We start from the raw sequence: 26,040 nt of genomic DNA on the forward strand, positions 1-26,040 counted from the left end.
TAACAAGTAACAAACACTACAGGTATTTAGTGCAGTTCTGGAGCAGTGATACATAGTGTAGGCACTACCCAAGAAATAGATGTTTCACCCTCCCCAAAAGTAGATCTGAGCAATTCTCTAGTTTTACTTTCAGTCTTTGAACACAAAATCAAAATAGAAGCACTTTAACCATCAATCTATTGCATAATCCAAAAACAGTTTAGGAGACTTAAACAGTAGTAGATTAGTAGAGTTATTTCCATTGTTTGTAACTAACTTCCAACACCATGTTAAATTTTAGGACAAGCAAGTACAATAAACTCTGCCTGCAGAAGAGAAAACACTGTTCAGTTTGGTTTTTCTTGTCAGTAAATATTTTGTTGCTCTTGCTTAATTCAGAATAAACTTTCAGTATGCTCTACAATGGAAACATCAATTTCTGTTCTCCAAACAGAGAATGGTTAGAATCTCTAAACAATTTTCATTAACAACTTTAAAAGACAAAGTTTGAACTCTTCCAGGATCTCCTAGTGAAGTTACATGAGCTACACAGAGAAAAAGCTACTCCAGGCAGTTAGTTCAGCAGAGCACAGTATTACATTTAAGATCTTGCATAAGGGAGTCAAGAGATCAATGTTTGGGTTTGTGACCCATTTACTGTTGACCTCCCTTCCTCTGTTCCCTTTTGCCATCACCACCTACCTACTGGAAAGTGAAGCTGCACAAATGGTTATTGACAGGTGTGGCTACTTAGGAGCAGGCAATACCTCATCATAGATAAGGATTATCATCTAAAGTCTCAAACCATTTCTTTCAAACACACTCAACAGAGAGTGTCAATATTATACTTTCAGCAAGGTGTCAGGATGGCCAGTTACAGGTTCCTAACAGCAACTCAACACATTTCTGAAGCAATGAGTGACTGAATTTATATTCAGAACTTTTTCTCCTGTCCCCTACAGCACAGAGAATCAAGAGCCTTTCTGTAATTTTGGAAAGATGCATTACGCACACAAGTTAATTAATTTGCTTCCGTGATTAGACAGGGATGAAGCTCTTAGGATTCCTCCTTGATATGAGTCATTCTCGTGGAAACTCCCAACTTCCGTGCTTACTCATAAACCAAGGAGCAGGAGTGCTGAGTAAGGACACAGCTCAGAAATGCACAGACAGGCAATGTACCATTACAAATCCTCATTAAAGCACTACGCTTACTAAAGCTCCCTTTCAACATCAGTTTTTCAACTTGAAACAAATTCACCAAACTTAATATCCAAGGGGCATCTCAAAAAGTTTGTAGACTATCTACCCACCCTTGAGAAATGTCTTTATAAAATTATAAGACTTTTTTTTTTTTTCCTAAAGTTTTTCCTTTTAAGAGCCTTTGAACAAGTGGGATGTTTGAATTAACCTCAAGGACAATCTGCTGAAGAGCTGAAGGGCAGATCAATGTAACTGCATTTTCGTTTGGGATAAGAAGACTACAGGCCAGGCTTGATATAGATGTCAGCAGCACCTTAAATGACAAGTTCTCAGTTGATATTCTACAGTGTTAAGCAAAACCTATTTTTTCTACAAAAGAGTTACCCTGAAAACCCTCAGGCTTCCCCTATAATAAATAATAAGCGAACCAAGATGAACACAAGGAATGATGGAGAATGGAAATACCCAGGGAAATGAAAAAAGAGAACTTCTGAAAGACTAAATTTATTCTATTCAATTCTCTTCCTGATTTTTTACCCATCATTAGCAACAGTTTCATGTTATCGACTCACCTACCTGTCAAGAGGGTATCCAAAGACAGACCAATGACAAGACCAGCCTTACAACATGTTAATTCTTTTATTCATTCCCTTACACACAAGTGAGGAATCATTTTGACAAAAGTTTCACAACACCTCAAAACCAAAAAGTCCTTTACTTCGAGGAATACTACAGCCCAGGTTCTTTGTTTTTCCTCCTGGTGCCAAGGCCCAGCTCGTCTCCGTTTCAGGAGCTCTCAAGCAGGAAACAGCAGCATTCTTTCAGGTTTCAACATTCACTGGACTTGCTACAAACAATGACTGAAACCTCATTTTCACATCCAAACGGGGGAAGATTAGATTGCAGAGAAGCAATTGGTGACTTCTGCTACTATAGGGAGTAGTAACCATAAAAGTAGACAAGGTCCCAAGTTGAACTGTATGTTTTCCTTTGAATCTGATCTTGAATGCACTATGACCCTGAGAAACCTTTTAACTTCTCTGTTCCTTAGTTTGCTCTAATAAAACAATATATATACACTTGACAAAGTGCTTTAGTTGTGAATTCTCACAGTAGAAACTTTAATATTAAAAATTGGATTTGTTAACACCAGCTCTCAATTCAGTTTCAAACAAATGGCTCCAATTTACAGAGGAAATCAAAAGTACTTGGACTGAACCAATCCTCCAAACAACAAATACATGGAAGAGCCTATATTTGGAAATTAAGGCTGTCAATCACAGCTGTGTCTGCAGAACAGCTATCACAAGTCATCTAAGTGGTGAAGGAATGGCCAATAGGGAGCTGTAGCCTCTGGAGGCTTTGTGGCATTACCCAGCTGTCAAAATACAGTTCAGCTCCATGGGAACACACCAAACATTCCCAGACACTCTGCCTGTAAGTTTACAAACACTCCATAAATAATGCTTAAGCATCTAACAGGAGAGAGACTCACACATGGCATAGAGAGCCAACAGTACAAGCAATGAGAACTACAATTTAAGATGAACAAATAGAGACAACATGAGCTCCTGAAGAGGTCAAGATTGTTTCCCCTTAGGTATTTAGCAGGTGGAACAATTGTTCTGGACCACATAATGTGCAGAGAGAAGTCAATAAGAGCCAAAAAGCAAAAAGGAGAGATCTAGATCTGGAACAAGCGACTCAAACATGTTTGAAATCCAAATTATTAAGGGAGTTTACATCACTGCCTGTCAACCATATCTAGCATGGGATTAAAAATAGTTAAGAGGTGGGAGGGAAAGATGGAGAGGAACTTGAAAATTTTACTTTTGTTGCTGGCTTTCACCTGTGTCTTAATCATCCAGGGGACAGACCTTGATGGCCTGGATTTTGGGATACACACAACATAAACAATTTTTCCTTCTTAAGCAAACAAATGGATTGCAGATACACAATTCTGGATTATCAGAGATTTGAGTCTGCTTATGATTTTTTTCAAGTGACAAACCCTAATTAAGTATATTCAGAAGAATTCTTTTCCTCTCATCATTCCTCAGTTAGCTCCTATAACTTCTGGAGAATTTTAACTCCTCTTTTTGGAATAGTTTACAGACAAACATTCCTGCTCAAACAAACTATGGGAGAGTACATGGGAACACAGAGTTAACTAAAAACACAGGAAAGAACAAGAAGCATCAACACCATGAGCACACTGGTATGATACTGGAAATTCCTAGGTCTTGAAAATAGGAATTAAGTACTTTGGGGAAAAAAACAGTTGTGCTGCAACTTGGGAATGAAGCACTCCACTATTTAAGAGAATAAATAGCTCATGTGTGAGTGTTTGGACCACACTCCTTTGAGTGGCAGTGTCCTTGTTGGGTTGTATTCCAGGGCCCACAACTTCAGCTGAGCTCCTAAATCAGTATGTGTCTTCTTAGGAGGCATCTGCCAGGAAGAGACATGATGGATAAACCAGCCCTGACTGGGACCCAGCTCCTCAGCAGGCTCAGCAAAACTGAACTGTATCACCTCTAAGCTTGGGGACTGGAGTGTGGGTCATCCCTATTGCATGGAGGGAGATGAAGGAGAGGGCTGGTCCTGAAATGCAGAGGCAGGGAGAATCCCCAAACCATTTTAAGACTTCGGTCAAGGCCCTTTTATTTGTTTTTCTCTTCATCTTATTGTGAGGGTAGCTGCACACTTATTGATTTCAGAAGGAACAAAGCACCAAAAGGAGAAAACCAGCTATTTACACTTTTAAAAAATCTTCCACCACATGCTGAGCCACAAAAAATCATTAGATGGATCACTGGATTATTTCCAAACAATAGTTCCTATTTTACCAGGAAGCTGAAGGATGGTGCCTTCTGAGAAAACACTGAGCAACTTTTCTGGAAGATGATCGACATTTAATTGTGTCTATTCCATGTGCATTATCTGAGGATCATATAAATATTTCAGTGTGGCATCAGAAAGATAAAGCTCTCTAAACACATGCAGCTTAACCTTTATAAGCACATACTTCTTTCAGATTGCTCTTTTCCCTTTGGAAATACATTTTTTGAATGATAGACAGTAAAAATATATTATAAAGCAGAAGTAAGTTAACAGGTGGTTCCCATGCTCTGTGTATTTATGTACACAATTACAAATTAAATTATGACCTCTGTTACCCAAATGACTCACTCAAAATAGCAATAACAGCCTCTGACATGCACTACAGTCATGACTGCCAGCAAACTCCCCTGAAGCTTCTTTAACCTCTCTGATTAGCAGATGTGGTTTTGGTTACTTAAAAGTATGTCTAATTTTAATCATGACACTGAAGTTCCACAGACATTACAGGTTTTCTGCCTCAAAGGGACAGAGGAGTCTTTAAGTTTCATCCAAAAGAATTTAAGCTCTTTACTAGGACATGGCTGTAAATCACCTGGAATGTACTCTGAAAACACAGATATAGCTGTGTCTATCTCTCAAACATGAGATTAGTATCTCAAATAGATGAGAAACTTTTTCTTGTTCTATAACAATTCCCCTCTTTTAAAATGCAAATAATTCCACCTCAATGACACTGTGAAATTACCCTGAAAAGAACTGACTTTAATTACAAACACAGTGAACAAGAAAATTACTGACACTATCTTCAGAGTAGTTTAAGCAAATAAACAAAACTCCCCCCAAAACAAGACACCATTCATACTAAATTAAAGAGAACAAAAAACCCCTCACTTTCCTCCTCACTTTACACATTTAAGGAAGGTACTACATTACTACAGACTGCCTTAGTTCTAGTTTGCATATCAATCTTCATTTGGGCACTTTCCAACATTTCATAAACTCATTTTTCTGGCTGGCAGTGTACATGTGGCTGACATGGTACACGTACAACGTCTGAAACATGATTTAGGCCCCATGGGTCCTTCCAGCATGCAATGAAATAAAATGATCTGTTCTACCAAGGACAAAATCTCTGTTCCACAGTATTCCTTGTTCACAGTGACCTTGTTAGGCAATTATCTTCTCTTTAATGTGGAAAGCTGGCAGCTTTCTTCAAATAGCTGCATAATAAATGAAATTGCCTGCCAAGAGTACTCGCCTGTCATACCTGTCTTTCATACTTGGCAAGGATTTCACTCTGCCTTCTAAACCTCTTGGATAGGGGCCGCAACCACGCTTAGGCAAGACAGAAACAATCACATTGTTGGGGGAGTAGCTGGGATTTTTCCTTGAATACACAAGGTAGTCAATGAGTAATGCACTAACTCAAAGTCACCCAAGTTTGTCTTTCTTAGGGAGCCCAGCACAACAGTCTGTGCTTCCTACCTGTTTCTAATACAGGCTAACCACAAAAACTCCAGTTTACAAAGTTAAACTCTATGAACCCAAATAATAAACAACAAAAGTAATATTTTGCAGACTCACCATTAATCTCTTTTCCTGAATTTTCTTTGGAAGTATTTTCCTAGACAGATTGAGTTCTTTTCTAGGTAACCTATAACTTTTAAGACCCAGGCTGTGGTAAATCTAAGCCACCGTGACCAAGTCCTTCAGGACCAAGTGTTTGCACCTGGCAGGAAATTACAGCTGACCTCTGAAACTAAGAATCCACTTAAATGAGTCTTGTAGCCTGAAAACTTTTCCTGCTTTTCCAGATAAACTGGGCAGAGCCACGAGAGAGAAGCTTTCCACATTGTAAATGGAGCAGCAGCCAAATGGAACTGCTTCCTCCTTACTCTCTTGGGCACTAACACTAAATCAAGAACGATTATTTGAAATACTACATGTGGCTCTGTACAAGGAGACAGAGCTTCTTGCAACTGCTATAGTTTATCACAATTAAATAATCTGAATTTAGACAATAACTCAAATATGAACAACAGAAACCAAGTCAAGGAACAACCAACAGAGGAACCCTCATGTTTCAGACGAAGCATCCCCAGGAATCTTTTCCCTGTTCACAAAGAGACAGCTTGGAGTCAGAAAGTAAAAATATTAAAGCCATGCCCTCATAGAGAAGATTTAGGATTTAGCAAAAAAACACAACTCTGTGAGTGAAGTAAAGCACATGAATGTTTCACTAATCTAACAAAGCCCTTTTTCAATATGATTCCATAAAAAGTTATATTAGTCCCTGAAAATAATCAGGACTCTGAATGTTTCCACAGGCACCAGGGGGGAAAAACCCAAACCAAACAAAAACACAAACCAGAAAACCAGGATCAAAGCACACAGTAAAGCGTCAGGCATCAAAATCTGGAGCTATAACAAAGGCTTTACAATCTAAAAAAGATTACATGGTTGCCATTTTAGAGTGTTTCTGTGAGTGAGAGATAAATGAGAACATGGTAAAAGTCCAAAATATACCAGCTGAATAAAACCCAATCTGTTAAATTTTCCAAGACAACACTCTGCTCCCTGAGCTTTACTAGAAGCAGCATGGTGAGTGCAGCCAAATCTTCCCTGAACAGGAAAACCTCAGACCTGTGTATCAATGGCAAGACGAGCCAGAGTGTAACAAAGACCCTTTCAGACATGGGAAAATCTAACTAGGAAGGACAAGCCAGCTACTGTAAAAGAACCAAATGTTCTGTGTCCTAATACATTTCCAAAGGTGGGGTTTTATAGGAATACATGACTTTATTTGTATAACTTCACACTTCACACCAATGTCATATCAGCTCTTTCAAAGTATTTCACCAAATAAAACAAGCATGAACAGCAAGAGACTCAGAGTACACACTTGCAGAATTGTTTGATCACAGTAGAGTTGCTCTGATTACAGAGTTTTCACTCCTCTGTTGACTCTACAAAGTCTTCTGAAAGGGAAAAACATCCAGCTATGTGCAACTTCTGAATGCCAGCTCACTGTGCAACCCCCTGCATTGCCTGCTACCCAACAAATCATTGGGAAGGTCAGTACCAAACTTCAGCAATTAAAAGGAAAAAAAAAAATCTTTTAAGTTGCTCCTATAAGAAAGTCACACAAATTAATTACTGCGACAGATCTGATTGCAAACTGCTGAGGACTTGACAGCAGCACACACTGAGTTTTGTTCAGAAGAAAAAAGTGGGGAAAAAAACCCCAAATACTCCCATTCTTTTATGACTGGGCAAATACATTTTACCACATCACATGTTCTTCTCTGGAGTTTTACCATCCATTTCTAAATAAACTAGATACTAACACTGTACACATTTTCAGAGACCAAAAATTTGTTTTTTTCTCCAAAACTGGGACACATGTAAAACCAGCAGTTTCCATGTAACAAATTAAGGACAGAGAAAGATGACTTAAGGACTGACCTCAGAAATTCATCAAATTACAGTACTCTGCTTTCTACTAGAATTACCTTTGGAATTGGTTATTTGTTTTAAAAATGGACTCGCTTCAGCGTTTCCTAGGAGCACAAGGGCAACTGCCAGTCTCTGAAAGGATTAAACTAAGAGGGAGAATCAAAGTAACCCAGTAAAGTTTCTTAAAATCGGTTTTTGACTGTTTGCTACCTATGTATCCTAAAATATAGGAACCAAAGGTCAAGGCAAAGAGCAAGCTGAGAAACAGAAAAAAAAAAAAAAAAAAAAAGCTTTTTGGAGTTCCATTATTTAAAAGGTTTTATTACAGAACTTCTTTGTATAACAAGCCTTTTAGAAAAGAAAAAGCATTGAACTACATCTGTCTTTTTAGCAAAGCACAGAAAAGGCAGTGAAAAGAAAGTAGAGCACAGGAACACAAAGCAGAAAGTGAAAGATGAGTTTCAATTCTGTAAAATATGCTCTACTAGGACTGATGTCACCAGAATGTCAAAATGTGTTTTCAAGTACAGCATTTGAGTTCTGAAATTGATTTCTCTCTTTCTTAAGGCAATATTAATATTAACATTTTACTACTTTCCCACTTTATCAACAAAAGATGGGGGCTTTTTCTCAGTATTTGTTTTGGGGAGGACACACATTGCCTACATCCCTTAATGAGTGCAATAGCATTGCTGAACAATTAAAACAATTGCAGCAGAAAGAAAAAAATATCAGCTTCATGAACATTTTAATTAAATATGTTTTCTGGTTAAAATCAGGGAAATTCCATTCTTGAAGCACAATCTTGCAAGTGTGAAGCAGGAATGTAAGAATACATTTATTTCTCTGTCATTGACAGTGCTACCAAGCTGGGTAAATTATGGCCATACTGAAATCTTTGTATAAACACAGCTACAGCAAAAGGAAAACTGGTTGTACTGCTTTCAATCTGGTTTTACTCAGACATTGTTCAAAGTCTGGCGAGCACAAGTAACTCCTGTCACTATCTAATTCCTTCCTGATATGATGGGCCGTGCAGTATTTGAGGACTGGCAAAAGTGCTTTGATAGGCAAAGCAAAGTCTAACAGCAACAGATGAACTTGGGTGTCTTTGCAGCAGGTAAGGGCTCTGGGCAGGGTGAAGTACAGAGGTTCCTGGCTCTTGGTTGGGCTGTGAAGTAAATAAATCAGCATTTTGCTTTCCCTGCTGGGTTCCTCCAGCACTGCTAGCACTGGATGGAACTAACAGGATGACATTAATCTGCGGTCCCCTCTCAGGCCCCTGGGAATCCCCCACCACTGGAGATCCCTCAAGTAGCCCATGGCCACCTCCTGCTACCACTTCATCCCTTTCTACTGCCCTACAAAGAACAGTGTTTTCATTCACACTGTTACAGCACACAACCAAACATCTAAAAACTGTTTTGAACGTTTTCTTTCTTAGTATTTAGTAACACCTGAAAACAAAGAGCACTTAACGTTGTTCTCCAAAAGGCCAATTCAGAACTTGGACAACTTCAACATGTAAATGATGTGGGAATGAGCTTAGAAATATGTTTATGAAATGCACGGTCAGAGACAATCAGGATTCCCCTGGATTCCAGGATCCACATTAAAGGAACAGAAGCAAGCAGCCTACTCCCCCTTAATATGTTGCTTGCTAGGGATTACTTATTACTTGTTTGCATTATTACTTATTTGGAGATGTTATTACTGCTCAGCTGGACATTTTCATTATTGATGAATGCCACTACACATTTGAAAAGAAAAGAGCAATTGTAATGTTTGAGTTTTTGGGGAGATGCAACTAATGGAAAAACGGTGCCAAAGTCCTTCAGTCAATCCTCTCCACCTCCAGCTACCCAAGGCAAGCTGAACACAAACTACATGAGTGCTAATTTTATATAGCATGGGAATATTGAGAAAAGTTGAACAAAAAATGCTGCAACAGTTGAAGTCATTGCATTGCATAAAGCCCAAGAGGCTTAAAGTACATCTCCCATTCTTTGATCTACAACCTGAGACTCCAGCCTGTGGCTGCATCAAACACACAACAGGGGCTTCCCATAGCTTCTGTCTTCCATTTCACCACACTTTGTCTCCAACAGGAAAGGATTCTGCTCACTGATGTGCTACCCTGGTTTTGTGCAAGTGCTTCCAGAGAGAAGCAGTCAGTATCAGAACAAGGCTCCAAGTGATACTGAGCGAGTCCACCTGGAATCTTTGGAAAGATTAAATGGACCAAAAAAGCTTTTCCAGCTTCTTTTCCAAGAGGACAAAAACCTCTCTGTTACTCCACTCATTTTATTAACTTATTAACACACCTGGATAGGCACAAAATATGTGAATTATACATGTAAAACCTAACTTTGAGGAAAAGAAATCGCTCAGAAACTTTAGAATCATAAAGTCACAAGGAATGAACAGGAAAATTCACAAGTCTGAAGAGTATTTGCTTTTCCCTACGACGCTGGTAGAACATCTACCTCATCTTTGTTCCAGCTTTGATACAATACTGTACAGTGTCAGTTCCATAGAAATTTCTCCAGTTTGCAGCAGGGAAGGGCTCAGGCTGTGGAAGGACAGCAGTGGGTGTTGCTTTGCAGCGAACAGCTGAGTTCAGCGTGGTCAGTCCTGCGCTGCAGGATGGGAGCTGTGAGGTGTGTTCCAGCTGGACAGCTCAGTGCTCAGCCTGTGAGAGATGGGGCAGGCAGCAAACCACGGGACACTGACAGAACTTCCTGGGGTGTCCCAACCAGGCACCCACTCTTGGGCTACTGCAATAGGAAAAACGAGCAAAAAAAATCCCTTTAAAAAACCAAACCACCACAACCAAATACACAGACCCCCAAAACCAAAACCCTGAACTAACTCAAGTTTCACTACCCATGTTCTGGGCATGCAGCAAGCAAACAATTACCCAAACTACTCAACTTGTCAGGGGTCCAGCAGAAACAGAACAATTCTGCTCCCCAGTGTCACTGTCTTACCTCTCCAGAGTCCCACATCCAGCTCCAAACATTTCCCCCACCTGCCCCTGCTTCCCTCCATTGCCTCTCACCTTGAGCCCAGAGCACATAGAGCTACACTGGGGTATTTATCTCAGGCTTTAAAAGGCCTACACAGCACAGACTCTGACGGACTGCAAAGTGGGGGTTTTTTTTGGTAACTTTCCTAACAAATAACTTTGGAAGATTGAATGGTTAAGCAATTAAAAAGTGGTATTAAGTGGACTTTGGAAAATAAGCCCCTGCTCAGAAGAGCATTATGCATGCTGTTCTCCATTTACTGTGACTTCAGCCACTAGAACTCCAAATAAGAGCTAAAGGACCACAGGAGAGATATAAAGAGGCAAAGTTTTAAGTTACCTTTAACTCTTATTAGGCAGCAGGGTGCCCTTGCTAACCAAAGCAAAACTAAACACAGCAGAACAGGGATAGGTCCTTCCACCTTGGCCTGCCTGGGACACCTTGCCTACAGCAAACGTTTTCAATTATGTGAGTCTGGCATCCTTTTTTGTGCTTTTAAGAGGATAAAATTATAGATATGGCTGTCTTTTCTTTGAAGTATTTGAATGCTCAGTGTCTGAGAAGCATTAAGTGGTCAGCCCAGCTTGGAGAGCTGTTAATTCAAAACAGAGCCACAAACCTGCATGGTTTGTTTAAAGCAAACAAAGAAAACATCCCTCTGTTTGAGACTTACTCTAAACTTTTTTAGTATTAAGATCAGCTTTATTCACTGGAAAGCAGAATGAAACAGCAGCAAGAAAACCAGATTTATTAAAAAAAGATTAAAAGCAAAGAAAGAAAAACACCCAAACCGTAATACAAGTAGATGTTTTTTGCAATCTAGAGTAGGAATAATACTAAAACCATTCCACAGCCCTCCAAACAAGATTTGCCAGCTGGATGAAGTCTTAAAGAAAGTATAAAACACTCCAGAATTCAAGCATGCCATCACATGTGATGTGTATATCAAAATAATTTAGAGACTTTTCCTCACCATCTATAGAAGCTTCATTTTCCAGCAAATGCTATTCCAGTAATTGACAGATAAAGGAACTGAAAATAAATGAGGGCTTTTTTTCTACTGACTTGCATTAAGGTCATTACAGAAGTTATTATAGTCTTATAACCAAAAAAAAAGGGAAGAAAAAGAACAAGTCATGACTTCCAAAGGAGTAATTTTCTGTTTGAGAGTGTCCCTTGGACAAAGCTGAGATAATGCTATGTCATGACTTTCAGAGTACATTTTACTTTAAAAAAAAAAACGATTTTAGGTTATTATAGCCATAAAGTACTGCTGCTAAGTAAAATCTGTTTTGTTATCAACCAAAGCTCAACTTGTTGCTGCTCTGCTAATTAATTCCTTGTCATTTCACTTGACCAGAAGGGGAAGAAAGGTTTCTTCTTGGATATTTTTCCATTTAGAGCCCTAAATCAGTTTGCAAGTTTCATCCATCAACCACAGCAGCAGCAGAACTTGTACCCACACAAGTGGCAAATCAGTTTATAAACGTTTAGAATTATGGTGTTTGCACAAGCTTTTGTATTTAACTGCATCAATTTAAGAGCAGACTTAAAATGGACTGGCACATACACTTAGACAAGGCTTAGCTACGATAAACTGACTCATTCATTGAATACCTATATAAGAGCTCATTTACTTCAGGGAAAAGATGGGGATTAATTGCTAATTTAGATAATTATACATTACAGAAGATGAATGACTAGTTCATCCCTAGCGGAAAAAAGTCCCTAAAATAAAAGGCTTCCCCTGCTTTTTATGTTACATTCAGTATTTATCCACAAAATAAAGCACCAGAAAATCCTGGAAGGGTCCTTTTAGTATTTTGGGGAAAAAAAAAAAAAAGGAAATTTGTTTCTTCTTAAATTTCATTAAATTCTGCTCCTTGCTTCAACAATAATTACCAACCTCACATTTGGTTTCAGCAGTGATATAGATACTTCTTACAATTTTAGAAGAATAGATTTAACTTAAATCTCTACTGTACTTAGAACTGCAGTATTTTATACATTAAAATATATTTATATTCCTATAAATGCATACTAATGTTTTACTCAGAACTGTTTACTAAATGCATTAACGTGCACTTTAGCTAGCACACTGGATTCCAAGTACTGCTTATTTTAATAACGTATGCTTGAACTCAGCTGTGAATAAGACATGCACAAACTCCATACAACAAATCTGCATGAAAGTAATTTCCAGTTAAAATTTGGCCCTGCAAGGATGCAGATATTAAAGTTAAAATACATATTAAATTTCAAATAATCAATATTAAAGACTCCTTGTCAAAATACGCTTTTTAAAAGGAGAAAGAAATGTTATTTATTTCACATTCAAAATCAAAATACAGTTCTGAGAAGGTGAAAACTTTGCTGCAAGAAGTCCACAGCTCCCAGCTTTAAAGTTCTGAAAGGAGGCTTATGCAATGCAGAGTTCTAGAGATGGAAAGATTGGGTTCACAGTTATTAACTGGTAAGAGAATAAGGAAATGAGTACAGAACAACACACAAGAAGTAGGAGATTGAAACTAAAAGCAGATTTTGCTCACAAGAGGTTTTTGTTCTTTTCTCCAGCTGCAAGACGCAAGACGAAAATAACAGAATTCACCATAAGGAGAGACAGTGAACAACTGGGCTATTTTGGCTTCTTCTCCTTAAATCCATATCTATATAAACTTTCAAGCAAATAAACATTTCTCTTTGCTTCAACTGCCACCCACTGGAAAAGGAAAGCAACATTAATTCCAAATTGCAAGACCCAAAATAGGTCAGAAAATCAATCTGATAGACACTGGTACAGATTGCATTAAAACCATGGGGTTGCCTTGAAAAATCTTAGTGGCACTGCTAGAAATCAGCATACCTGAAAATTAAACAAACAAAAACCAGGATACAGCAACAAACCAGAGCTCCACTTCCTCTCTTGAACGTGGCCCAAGTGAGAGCATTTGGGTTGTATTACAGAAGTTCCGGAGAGGAGATGCCAAGGATGGAGCAGGAGCAGGGCTGGTAGCACAGGGTGTGACGTGGATGAGCAGCATTGCAGAGCCTGGCATCTCTCATCACTCTGGGCTGCCCCTGCCACGCTCCAGCTCCATGTCTACACTCATGGTACTTCTCTTTCTCACCTGCTCTTGCCTTACAACAGAAATCAATCAACTTCCTTGCCCAAATGGCAGTTTCAGCATTCCTGTTTTCCCTTGTCAGCAACCCCCATGTTCCCTTCAGTGGACACGTGGGGTGCCTGTGGTACAGATCCTACAACTTCATCTTTCGGGAAATAGAGCCACATGGAAAGGCTTGCTGAGTAAAAACCCATATAGGCTGCAACAGAGCATTCTCACTTACTTTGAACAGAACTTGTTCTAATTTTCGATAAAATGAGCCCACATGTACCCCTACAGCGCTTCACTAGGTCAGGCACATGAGGTGTTTGCACACCAAGCCTGCAGTGCAGCTGCAGTGACAGCAGTTGAACAGCACACTGTACATGTGCCACAAACACCACCCTTCCCTGGAACTGGTCACCCTGCAGAGAGGCAGCCCTGGGGAACCTGTGCCCAGGCTGCCATGGCTCAGGCAGGGAAGATAAAATATCACAGCTGAAACTACTGAGGGAATGAGAGAGAGACACACCCTGAATTCCTGGAGAGAAAAACCAACCTCTGCTGAAACTAGACCAACTAAACGGGGAGAATTCCAGAGGGTCTTCAAGAGTTAACATGTTCTAAGGTGTATGTGCAACACAATAGATACTCTGCAATTATAGATGGGCTGAGAGGTATAAATTAATTGCAGATTCCCTCACTGTAAGGGTGCAAGAAAACCAGAGAAAGGAAAGGAAGGTCTAAGAACCTCATACAGGCATGGCAGGGATTAACAGAGACCTATAAATTCTTGGTCCAAATAACATGTTTCTTCAAATGGTCTTTACTAAAAAAAGAAAAAAATCCACCAGGAAAAAATACCTGGCAACATTCCCTTGTGAAAATTCTATTCTGTTAATGTAGAGGTGAGGAATCCCCAGTGGAATGACTTCACTGGACTTGTATGACAGGAGATGTTTCAGAGCTGGGGCCATGATACCTGCCAAAGTTGTAATACTGCTTTGAGCTGTATCTCCTGCTCTCTGGTTCCCCAACACGACTTTTTCTAGGCAAATGCTGTCTGCTGACCCCTGCTTTAACCTGTCCTTCCCTAACTTGTGCTAGGTTTGAATGAATATGGTAGCTGGGGATGTTGGCATCTTCTTTTCAGCCAAGAGAACAGAAGAAATGTTCCAGTGCCAATGGCTCACTACATTCAGTCCATAGCAAACCTGGTTGAATTTTAGCTCTTATGTTACCTGGCAAAGTGAAGGTCCACAGGAAGAAGCTCTTGCCCCTGGGATGCTGCTTCTTAGGTAAACTTGTCAAACAGAAATCACAGCTTTTGGCTCCTGTCAGCTGCTGAGGAATGTAAGCAAATGTAACCTGAGAGGGCTCACAACTCCCTGACACACTAATCTGCTCTGGATATTTGGCAATCAGCACCCCCAAGTCATTAGTGAGACTGAGTTCAGCAAAGGCCACAGTCATTAGACACTTAAGGAAACAGCTGAACCCTTGTTGAGCAATTCACAGCTCAGCATTACAGACCAGCACACTGGATGCGAAGAAATGTAATTATCATTGATCAGCCAGCGAAGGAGCCAGACTAAAAAATTCTTTACAAAAACCCAAATCCAACGATACTGAAAGCATTTATAGTCAAATCTACTCCTTCACCTGCAGAGATACTTGTTTGACTAAGGGTTTCAGATCTAGTTAAACAGAGTTCGTTATCAAAATTATAGAATCTGACTGCACCTGCTTGATGCAAGACAGCCATCAGTGCTCATTCTTACAGAAATATACATTAGATGATAGGCAAGAATAAATCTTACTTTCACAATACTTTTTCAGTAAAATATTAACACATAACTCTGTTCCTTAGCAAGTGAAACAGCTTCTAAACAGGCCCTAATGAAATCAGTGAGGTACAAAATACCCAATTTGGATACAAAGTCACACCAGCAAAATGCAGTTTTGCAAGAGACATTCCAAAACATATCATAAACATCTTGAGATAAAACATCCAGGGCAGTCAGTGTCATATTTCAAACATGACAGTCTTTCAATGTTATTGCACTATGTCTATTAATCTTACTTTTCCATGAGAACACAAGTTAAAAGCATATGATGAGCAGTGCTTGTTACTGGCAGGACCATATATTACTACCAAACTTTTGTACACAGGACTTTTTGAAAAGGAGGTACTGTTACTTTTAAGGAAGAAGTACAAGATCCCTCTTTTGTTCAAGCAAGAATCAAATACAGTCTCCTAGAAAAGCATAGTTCAGACATCAAATAATGTCTTAGCAATTGCTTAGCTACCTTTGTACTCAAAATTTCCCACACAAAGGCATACTTCAGAATCCAAGCTTAACCTTGAATTTGGCTCTTAAGACAGTTTTGATCTTTTCACATATCTATCCACATGTTCAAGCATCTAAATCTTGAAAAAAAAAATAAAAGCTTTACTATCAGAAAGAAAAAAGCTGGTATTGCAACCAAAAATCCTTCTTCCTTAGGCTGTTTCTCATAGTGCATATTGATACATTCAATATACTGAAGTAAATTAAACATCTGTGAAATGATGAACAAAGTGACAAGCACTCGGATTTCAAAAGTTCCTTCAGCACGAAAGCCATGGCAAAGCTTAAACTGCATTTCCTCAAGAAACCAGAGAATATGCTAGGAGTCAAGTATACATACAAGGATTTTATTAGATCTCTATTAAATAGTTGTTGATGGGGATAGGAGTAGATAAAATCGAACACTCAGAGAATAGCTCAACACTTGAGTGCTAAACAGCCATGCAGTTTTCTCTATGTCATCTCACCAGTACACATTCATCACAAAATAAACAACAAGGCTAAACCAACTCAGGTCTGGGCTTCCAACTCTAGATCAGTAGCATGAATTACTTCATAGCTCAGGGGTGTGGGGAAATAAGCTCAAGTTCAGATTTAATGCATTCAATATGCACTGTATCAATACAGGGAGCCAGGATTAAAACAAGTCCATAAATACCTAAATAATTTATGAGAACTGCAAAGGACTAAACAAAATGTAAATCAAAGCCACTAATGCACAAATGTACATTTTAGAGATTTTCAGCCATCCATGAGGTGAGAAACAAGATAGTAATTCACATAACTCCTCTGAGTCCTGTGGGGTGGAAAGGATGCCAGCTCATGTGCACCTCTTCAGAAAAAGGGGCACCCTTATGGAGAGGTCTGGGAATGCCTGTTTTAGGAGGGTCTCTTTGCCACAGACACACTGTGTCCAGAGCAATGATACCCTGCCCTATTATTCAGTCTCCAAGGAGCTCTCCTGACTCCACTCCCAGTGGGTAAAAGTAAAACCACTTGGTTACATCTCAATCAAGTAAAACCATACCCTGCTCACAGCTCTAAGCAAACGTACATGAAATAGCAGGATATATATACACATTACACATCCGCTTTGTTCTCAAAAGCAGGTAGTATCTTCAAATTCAGAATAACCTCTGAGGCATAGAGAGGTACTGCTGCTTATTTTTTTTTAAGTTTGATAGTTGCTGATTAAATGAGAGGAGATGGCAAGCACACACCCTCCTCCCTTAGCAGTCAGGCAAGTATCATCCAAAGTCAAAAGCTTAATATGGATTAGTTCCACGAAGTTATCTGTGATAGTCATTCCCAGACTTTATGGATGGTGATTATTATCATATGAATACCAACTATGCTTAAGTATCCTTAAATAAACTTTTCCAGATAGAGCATTGCACTCAATGGCAAAGCAATTACCAGAAAACACATTAATTTCAGTAAGAGGACACCATAAAAAGTATTCTGTGGTTTTATGCACTTTCTTGGCTTGAGCAGTATTTGCAAAGAGTTTACTTTATGGCCTGCCTCTTGGATTTGCAGCTATTGATATAAATCTGTGCTGCATCACATCCATCTTTTAGTCAGAAACTGTCATCTCTGTTGTCAATCAGAAAAAAAGCAACAGGTTCAAAGCATAATTTCATGGATGTCAGGGCACCTTGCTGTCACTGAAAGGCAGACATAATATTCCACTTGCATAAATTTTAATCAAAAGAAAAAAGTGCCAACAGAAAATTATTTAAGCTCACAAATATACACCTCACATTTCTATCCTCTGTAGCAATGTTACGTGTAATAACAGAGCCTAGTCTAGAGCAGACCAGAAATAAATCCTGCATGACTCTTGCCAAGGTCAGATTTGTGCAGTTCCCAGTACTCCTGTGTGCCAGAACCCTCATTTTTCTACCTTTCCTGTTGTCTCTGGTGCAGGAACAGCACACCACTGCACCTTCCAGGCAAAAAGGCAGTATGGATAACGTAGATGCTCCTGCAGAGTTAAAGGCAATACATTGCTTCCTATGGAGCAGATTTCTACTAAAGTACTCAAATACCATAAAAACCTGTTGGGTAGCTTTGGCTTGAAGAGGCAGTGCCTCTTTAAGAAAGTGTAAAAACTCTTTCGGGTAGAAACAACTGCCTTTGAAATGAGAACACAACATAGGGCACTTCAGCATTATTTTACCAAGGCTGTAAAGAGCTCTCCCAGGCTCATTCCTGTTAATTGTATCTTTGCAAAGTGCAGCCAAGCGGATGCAGAATGATTACTGTTAATGTGCTACCCAAATGGCCCTGAATGGATGCAGCTTTCCCTCTTTCCTTATTCCTTGTCCTTTGGCTCTGAATGGAGCTCTAAAGAAATTCTGCACTGGGATTATGCAGATAAAGGCAGACTCAGAGAAAGACTAGTTCTGTCACAGAGCAGCAGTTAAAAAACTACTGGAACACAAACTGTTTTGGTGCTTTTTAGGCAGCTGCATTCAATGCAAGGATAACCCCAGAGTAAAAAGTCACATAATCTTTCTCTTCAGTGGATGATTAACAGAGGAATTTGGCTCCTAATGAAGTCAGCCAGCCCCCAGACTCCACTGGTAAATCCCTTCTTGTCATCTTTCACATTCAGCTCTGACTCATTTGCAACAAACAGTTCAATCCCCAGCCTATTTATTTTTTCCACCATTCTTTCTGCAGCAGTTAAAGTACATACTTTGCAAATGAAGTGAAAGGGATGGTGGACTACAGGCACACAATGCACTGGGACTGCATCAGGAAGAGACACACCTGAGTTAGCTTTGGGGAACTGAAATACCTGTGTCAATGAACACGATCCAGGCACATACCTCAGCGCTGGCCAACACCTGTAGTGTATTTACACTGCACAGGCCACGCTGGGGCTTGGGCCACTGCAGCTCCCTGGAAATCAGCTGCCCTGACTGAACTTGGCACATCCACACCTGCCACAGTCCCACCTCCAGGCACAGCTGGGGAGTGGGAGCTGAGGAAGGGGCTCCTCTGTTTGGGAGCAGCTGCCAGAGCTGAGTTCCAGCTATGGACGGGCAGAGTGCAGATTTGTACTGCTGCAAAGAGGCAGGGTGACAGCGAAGCCCTTCAAATGGGAACAAGGATGGATGGTTAGTTTAAACTGTTAGGCCCTGAAGTACGCACCAGAATCACAGGCTGGTTAAGGTTGGAAGGGACCTCAAGGACAATCCAGTCCCATCTCCCTGCCACGGACAGGGACTCCTTCCACTAAAGCAGCTTTCTCCGAGTCCTGTTCAGCCTGGCTCTCAACACTTCCAGGAATGGGACTTAATCTGAATGGACTTGAATTGTAATGACTGTGGCTTTTAGACATCAAAATAAACTCAGAGGCCTGAAAGCTTCTGTGCTTTTCACAGGAAATCAGTAATTAATAATAGATAGCATCTTTCCAAGATTTATTGTTACTTCCTACATCTATGTAGCATCAATTAGCGAAGTTCTCTTTGAGACATTCTTCTAAAGATTTCTTTTTAAGAAATGTATCTAGAAAATTATTTAAATTTTTTTAGTTTATTAATAGTTTCTGAATAATTCCTTCAGTACAGAGTATCCTTTCATCTATGCTGTGTGATCAAAAAGTAAAAATTATTATGCTATTTCACTGTTCCATTCAATAAAAAGATATGACCCTACTGTATGATTATGTCTAATTAAAAGGTGGGTTATAATTAACGAAGCACAAAATGGCAAAAAATCAACAATGAGCTCTTTTCTGGTGAGAACAATACAAGCATCTTCCTGATCAATTATGTCACACATACTGCCTGAGCAGAATCACCTTATGATTCTCTCATTACCCACACAGACATCACCATCTGTGTAACTGAATATATTTTTCTGTATGTTTGTATCAGCCACTGAGTGGCAGCAATTCCTTCATACCTAAATCTGAATTATGAGATGTAGGACTGAAATCTCATAGGATTCCCAAATCTTAATTCTTTTGGGCTCCCCCTAAGTTCTTTTGTGTTTAGCAGAACAGGCAATAATAACAACTAATGAAATACCTTATTGCACTTTTCAGCTTTTTAGCTGTCCAAGTTCCAAAAGTAATGCACTGCATTCTGAAAATCATACACCCTTAGAAATGGGATGTATTCAATTTCACAAAACACAGTAAAACTATATGAGTCAAAGAAACTGAAAACACTAGCATTTAATAATTTCTTAAATTAAAGCACACCCCTGCATTTTATTATGAAATCCAAGGTGAGGATGAGAAACATCAAAAAAGTCAGTTCTCTCCTTGTACGTATCAAGGGATGGGATACAGGACAATTTCATCCTTGCACATAAACTGCCTGCAAGAGCTCCTAGGTCCTGATCTACGCTCTCTGCTCTGTGCTACTTGGACAACCCAGAAGTGAAGTGGTGCAACAGACAGGGCCCGCAAGTAAAGAGATGTCAGATGTAACCACAGAATGCTGTAATCCAATTATTTTAATATTTCATGCCCTAATGCAAACAGGGAATTCTCTAGCGATGAACTGAAAACTGTTTTCTAATAGATGCACGCCTGGCATGTACATACACAAAAGCATCAGGCATTCCTGCTCCTTCATTTCTTACTGTCTGTCGCCATTCAGCTGGAAACCCGACCATTTAAAAGACTGTGCATTTCATCTGCTCAAACTCACTGTGGCACGGAGACCGAAACAGAGAGTCGGGGCGGCTGGCTGGGAAAAAAGTTGGTGGTATCAAAGCTGACATTTCTGCCGGGAGAAAACTCCACGTTTCTGTCCGGGACCGACCCCGGGGATCTCGCCGCCTCCTCGCACGGGGCACAGCGCTCTCCCTCCTGCAGCCCCCGCGGCTTTCCCCGCTCCGAAGCGGCCGGTCCCGTCCGCAGCGCCCGGGGGGAGCTCGGGCGGGCCGGGGCCGCAGCCCCCTCCCCGCAGCCCAACATGGAGGCTCCGGAGGAGGCAGCCCGGGCCGGGGGCACAGCCCCGCCGCCTGCCGCCCCACCCCAGCGCCGAGGCGCTGCCCGGGACACACGGGGGACCGCGGCTGAGCTCCGGGGACCTTCAATCTCCCTCCCCGTCGCTCTGCCCGCCGGGCGCCCCACGGAAGCCGGGCGGGCCGGAGGGAGCCGGAGCCCGTCTCGCTTCCTCCTTCACCCCAGGCGGGGCAGGAACTGCCGGGCGGCGGCAGCGACGCGCCGGGGGCAGGTACGGGTACTCACCGCGTCCGAGGAGCCGTCGGGAGCCGCGGCCCCCACCGAGTTTCGGGCACTGTCCCGGGATACGAAGAGCGAGAGCGAAGGAGTGCGGGCGGAGGGACGGGAGGGAGCACTGTGTGCCCGGCACGGCTCGACCCGGCGCACCCCGCCCCGCGCTCCGCTCCGCCCCCGGCCCAGCTGCGGCCGCCCTCACCTGCCTCCTGCCTCTGCTGCTCCTCCCGCCGCTGCCCCTCCCCGGAGGTGCCTCTGTGGCTGTCCCTGCCCGCACTGCCCCCGGCTCTGTCCCCTCCCCGCTGTCCCCCTTCCCCTCTCCCGCGGTGGCGGCCGCGTGTGGGAACGCCCGAGCCCTCAGCGGGAGCCCCGCGCCGGGCCCCGCCCGAGGCTCCGCTCCGCACCTGGGCTCGGTGCCGTGCTGAGGGAGGGGCTGCGGCAGAGCTCCTGTGGTGGTTGGGCTTAAGGAGCCTTTCGTCCGCTGCTTACCCGGACACGGGGAGGCACCGGGGTTTGAGGCGCCAGAGCTCGGAGTGAGCCCCTGCCCGGCGGGGAGCTGCGCTCAGGTGTCCTCTGTCTTTACTGAGGTTTTGGTTAAAACATTCTTTACTCGCTTAGAAACCACGGATGTTGTTTTACAACGGGGCCGAACCCCGTAGCTCTGTGGTCACTGCCGCGGCCTCAGTGAGCTCACCTCAGAGGTCTCAGCCTTGGCTGGTGTGCCCGAGATTGGAGGCCTTCACCGGGTCATTCTGGGTGCCAGCCGGGGCTCCCCTTGTCCCTGCTCTGCTCTGGGTGATGGGGCTCGGCTTTTATTCAAGTGCTGTGATTGTGTTAAAATGAGATATTTTAGGGATAGGCTGCAGCACAGGAATGTGTGATGTATAGGAACGAAGAAAACCCCTCCATACTTCAAGGCAGACCTTTGTCATCACTTTTTAACCCACACAGGTCATATATAATTGCTCTCATGTTTTCATCCTAAATGACCTCATTCAGCTCTAGCTGAAAACAGTGATGAAATTCCCGGTGTTTTTGTGGTGCTGTGGTAACCGGGTATTTCTCTGGGCAGGTGTCAGACCCTGGTGAGTAGCAGGGGTGGCAGCATTGCAGGGGCTGTGACCCAACTCTTATATTGCTGTTTTCTGAAAAGCCAGATTCCACCCATTTGATGTCCTGCTTCTTTCCAGAACATTTCACTTGATAGCTGTAATGTCAAAGTTCCTTGCTTGTTCTATCTGACATCATCTTGGAAAGGCTATAATATGTATATAAATCAGTCAATAGTTAATTTATAGTTGGAGAGTCTAATTTGAAGAAACTTATTTCAAAATTGAGAGCTCTAGAATATATATTGCTAATCACAGTTTGGGTGAAAGCAAAGGAACAGAGTCATATAAAGTAATTTCCTTTTTACTTCTGTTGCAAATTAAACTATGTAGTATTTTGCACAGTTACATGTTCTTATGCATGATTAAATGTGGGGTTGTTTTTTTGTTGGTTTTTTTTTTTTGGATGGAACATCTAAATAATATTTTCCTGGTTTGGGACAGAATGTCATCTGATTAGCTCTCATGCTGTAATAAATTGTTTGAGGTCCTTCATTTAAAATTGTGTAAATTGCTGTTATGCTGAAACCTGGAGGAGTTTTATATGCATAAGCAGTTCATGAATATCATGCTATAAAAGCAAAACTAAAACTATTTTGAATGACAGGAGAAAAAGCAGAAGCTAATTGTGGGAAGGAGGTTTCCTCATTTCAATACTTCCAGTATTGGAAATAGTGCTTAAAATATTTTTTATTTAATTTCATGCTCTTTTGGTATTTAATGGCATGTAAGTGGTCAGAGAGAGAGTCTATTTTCATATGTGACCTTACCATTTAATATTGCAGCAAACCATTGGTTAACTACAGCTTCATTTCAATTATTTAGAGCATCACTTTTGTCAAAGTCTGTGTGAAACAAAGAGTCATTTCTCATATAGACTGTGGAAGATTTTGCAAGACCCGAGGAGCTTTGCCTCTCATGTCTTTGTTCAGCCAATGGGTTCAAGTTGAATTAGGACTGAGTAAAAATGTAAAAATTTGATCCGTATGAAATTAAATGGAAAGTCTTCTCAGCTATTAATGTGACTTTAGAAGTTTGAGGTGTTTCCTGGTACTGAGACTTTCTTGCTGCCTACTTTCTGTAATTTTTCCTATACAACTCAGCTGTGGTACATGCATGGAAATGCTCCTACAGCAGGAGAGTCTTTCCTCAGAATAGATTGTGATGCAGCTCAGAAGGCTTTATTAACCCATTTTAAGTTCAGTGGATTTGAGAGGGGGATGAAAATCAATTCTTAGTGAACATCCTTTAGATGTCATCATCTCTTTCAGCTTCTAAGTAAATAGTAAGAAATTCTGGATTTCATAGTGATTACAGGGTAACTATTGGAAAGGAAAAGGGCATTACTGTCTCTGATCAATTTTTCTGAAATGTGCCTTTGGATATTTTGTAAAAAGAAAACAGTCCCAAGCTGAGTTTAGAACATCTCATCTCTTTGGTATCTGGATAGACATCCCAATAATTCCCAATGCCATGGTAAATGACTGCTTTGTTCCAGGAGATCTCTGGGGAGAAGATGAACTACCAGGGCCTCCCACAGCTGGATTTTGTCTTGTATTTTCACATATAAATAACCTACTTTACCTGGGGCCACTTTATTTTTGCCATGTGACAGGATGACGGTAAAGGGTGATGTGATTTTGAACATGCACATTAGAAACACAAGTTAGAGATAAAATTTTCTGTAGCAAATATAAGCAAAAATTTTCTAGTGGAAGTTAAGAGCTAGTTCTCTGGAGATTTCTGAGACTGGTGCAAAATCGCTTTCAACAAGTGTGTAACAACCTATTGTGAGCTGAAAGACTTTATCTATAGTACCTGTTACCTTCAGCAAACCTGATTTTAATCCTGATGGCAGATACTTCATTTATGCAAAGATGACAACTTTTAGAAACATGTAATTTCAGAACAGAAAACAGTCATGGCCGTTGCTGCCATTTTTTTTGTCACAGCCCTACTTTATAGCAGGACTTCATTGGTCTCAGTCCCAAGCCTAACCACCAAATGCCTGCTCTCATTTCCTCTTTTCTGGTAGTAGTGGGAGGTGTGAAGAGTCTGGTGGTGATGGGAGTTTCCACCCATTAGCTTCTACACAGGTCTGTGGTCTATTGTGTAGCTTTACTTTTTGAAGTGTTTTGAGCATTGTTCATTGTCTTCTTTGTCCTCAGCCTTAAGGTTGAGGTGGAAGGTTTGTGTTCTGTCAGGCTTTTCCTCCAGGTTTCCTTTTGTGAAGGACATGAGCTCTTTATGGATTAACAGTGACATAGATACTGAATTTGGTCATGTGTAGGTCTAGCTGCTGTAAACATTTGAAACAGGAATTAGGCTGTCTTTCCTGCAGTCTTGTAACTTTAGAGATTCTTTTGATAGCAACACACATTAATTTCTACTCCTAATCTTTGCACGTTTTTATACTGATTAAGGAAGGGTTTCTTCTTTGTGTTGGTCTGCCTGCCATTTTTTCGAACTTGGAGCTGAGTTGTGTTTTTCCTACTTTGTCAGGCTGCTTCTGTGGATGTTGTATGTTGTACAGCCTGTGCAGAGCTGTAATTGAGTCAGGAGCATTATCTGCAGGGGAGAGACTGTGGGTAGGCACTACACCTATGAGGAATTATCATCTCTGTGCTTCATTTACTGTGTTTTAGAACTTGAAGATGAGTAATGTTCCGTGGCTAGCAGAGTTTAAGTGGAATGATGGGTTTATTTTCTTTTTCCTGGAGGATGAGATGTAGAAGTTAGTTGGCTGTGCCAGGGAAGATCCTGGTGTGAGATGCAACCATGTGAATTTCTACGTGTTTGTATAACTAAGTTACTTCAGAGGCTTTTTTGTTATCAGATAAGAGTCTTAAGAATTTGAGATTAAAATGAGTTATGTTTATGTCCCAACCACTCCACAGTTCTGCTCATTTGAAGGAATTTTTATATATGACTCATTTATAAACCAGACAAGTAAATAGTTACAGGTTTGTTGAGATGCCTGCTTAAAGCATTGTCAATTCTTGTGATGTTTGGTGCTTTTAAAGCCTTACTTCCTTGAGGAAGTAATTGCATTAAAATCTTAGGCTTTTTTTCATCTTTCTTAAATAAAACATATTTTTCATGTTGGTATAGAAGACACATGCACATGTCATCTTGGAGCTCCTGAAAGACTGAAAATCTGGGCTACATGTAAGAGGAACCCAAAATCTCTCCAAGTTTTACAAGTATCCCCATGCTGCCTTCTGCTGTTGAGGATAGCAAACTGATCCCTGCATTTTGAACATTTGAGACTGTAGTTAGTTTTTAAGAAGAATTGAAATTAAAAAAAGGTTTTTATGGTGTTTACTGCCTACACCCCCTTACATTTGGTTTCAACATGCCAGCTGCCAGTGTTGATTCTGAGCAATGTAAGTGTTCTACTTCCCCTTATGACAGCTTTTCTTTGCAGTTAATATAGATGGGAGAACAAGGAAGTGTATGTATTGATGCAATTTTCTTGCTCACCACAGTCCTATTCATAGTTGGCTTTTTTATTCCTCTGAGTACTGGAGAAAACCGTGCTGTGAAAGAACACAAGCAATGTTTTCTGATTCCTTCGTTGGTTTTTCAGCTCTTTTGAAAAAAAAATGATTTTTGGTGTTAATTTAAGATTCAGGAAATTAAGATTCTATTAGTGCAAAGAACAGAGGCAGCATAGAGGGGGCGCAATTCACACTGTGGTGTTCTCAGTCAGGCAGGGAGGTATTTTCATTTTTTTTCCCAAATCCTTTTTGATTT

The 26,040-nt window shown here is 40.9% G+C and overlaps 1 protein-coding gene across 2 annotated transcripts in view; it reads right to left on the bottom strand.

Annotated features, from left to right (window-relative positions):
* PRKCD (protein kinase C delta) overlaps positions 1-21,332 on the bottom strand; it is a 62,014-nt gene extending 40,682 nt beyond the window's left edge. For both annotated transcript variants that reach the window (XM_015640849.3, XM_015640846.3), the window contains exon 1: positions 21,188-21,332. The gene's annotated coding sequence lies outside the window, so the exon portion shown is untranslated. The remainder of the gene's footprint in view (positions 1-21,187) is intronic.
* Between the last annotated feature and the right edge of the window lie 4,708 nt (positions 21,333-26,040).

The sequence above is a fragment of the Parus major genome, chromosome 12, assembly GCF_001522545.3.
Source record: "Parus major isolate Abel chromosome 12, Parus_major1.1, whole genome shotgun sequence".
NCBI lineage: Eukaryota > Metazoa > Chordata > Aves > Passeriformes > Paridae > Parus > Parus major.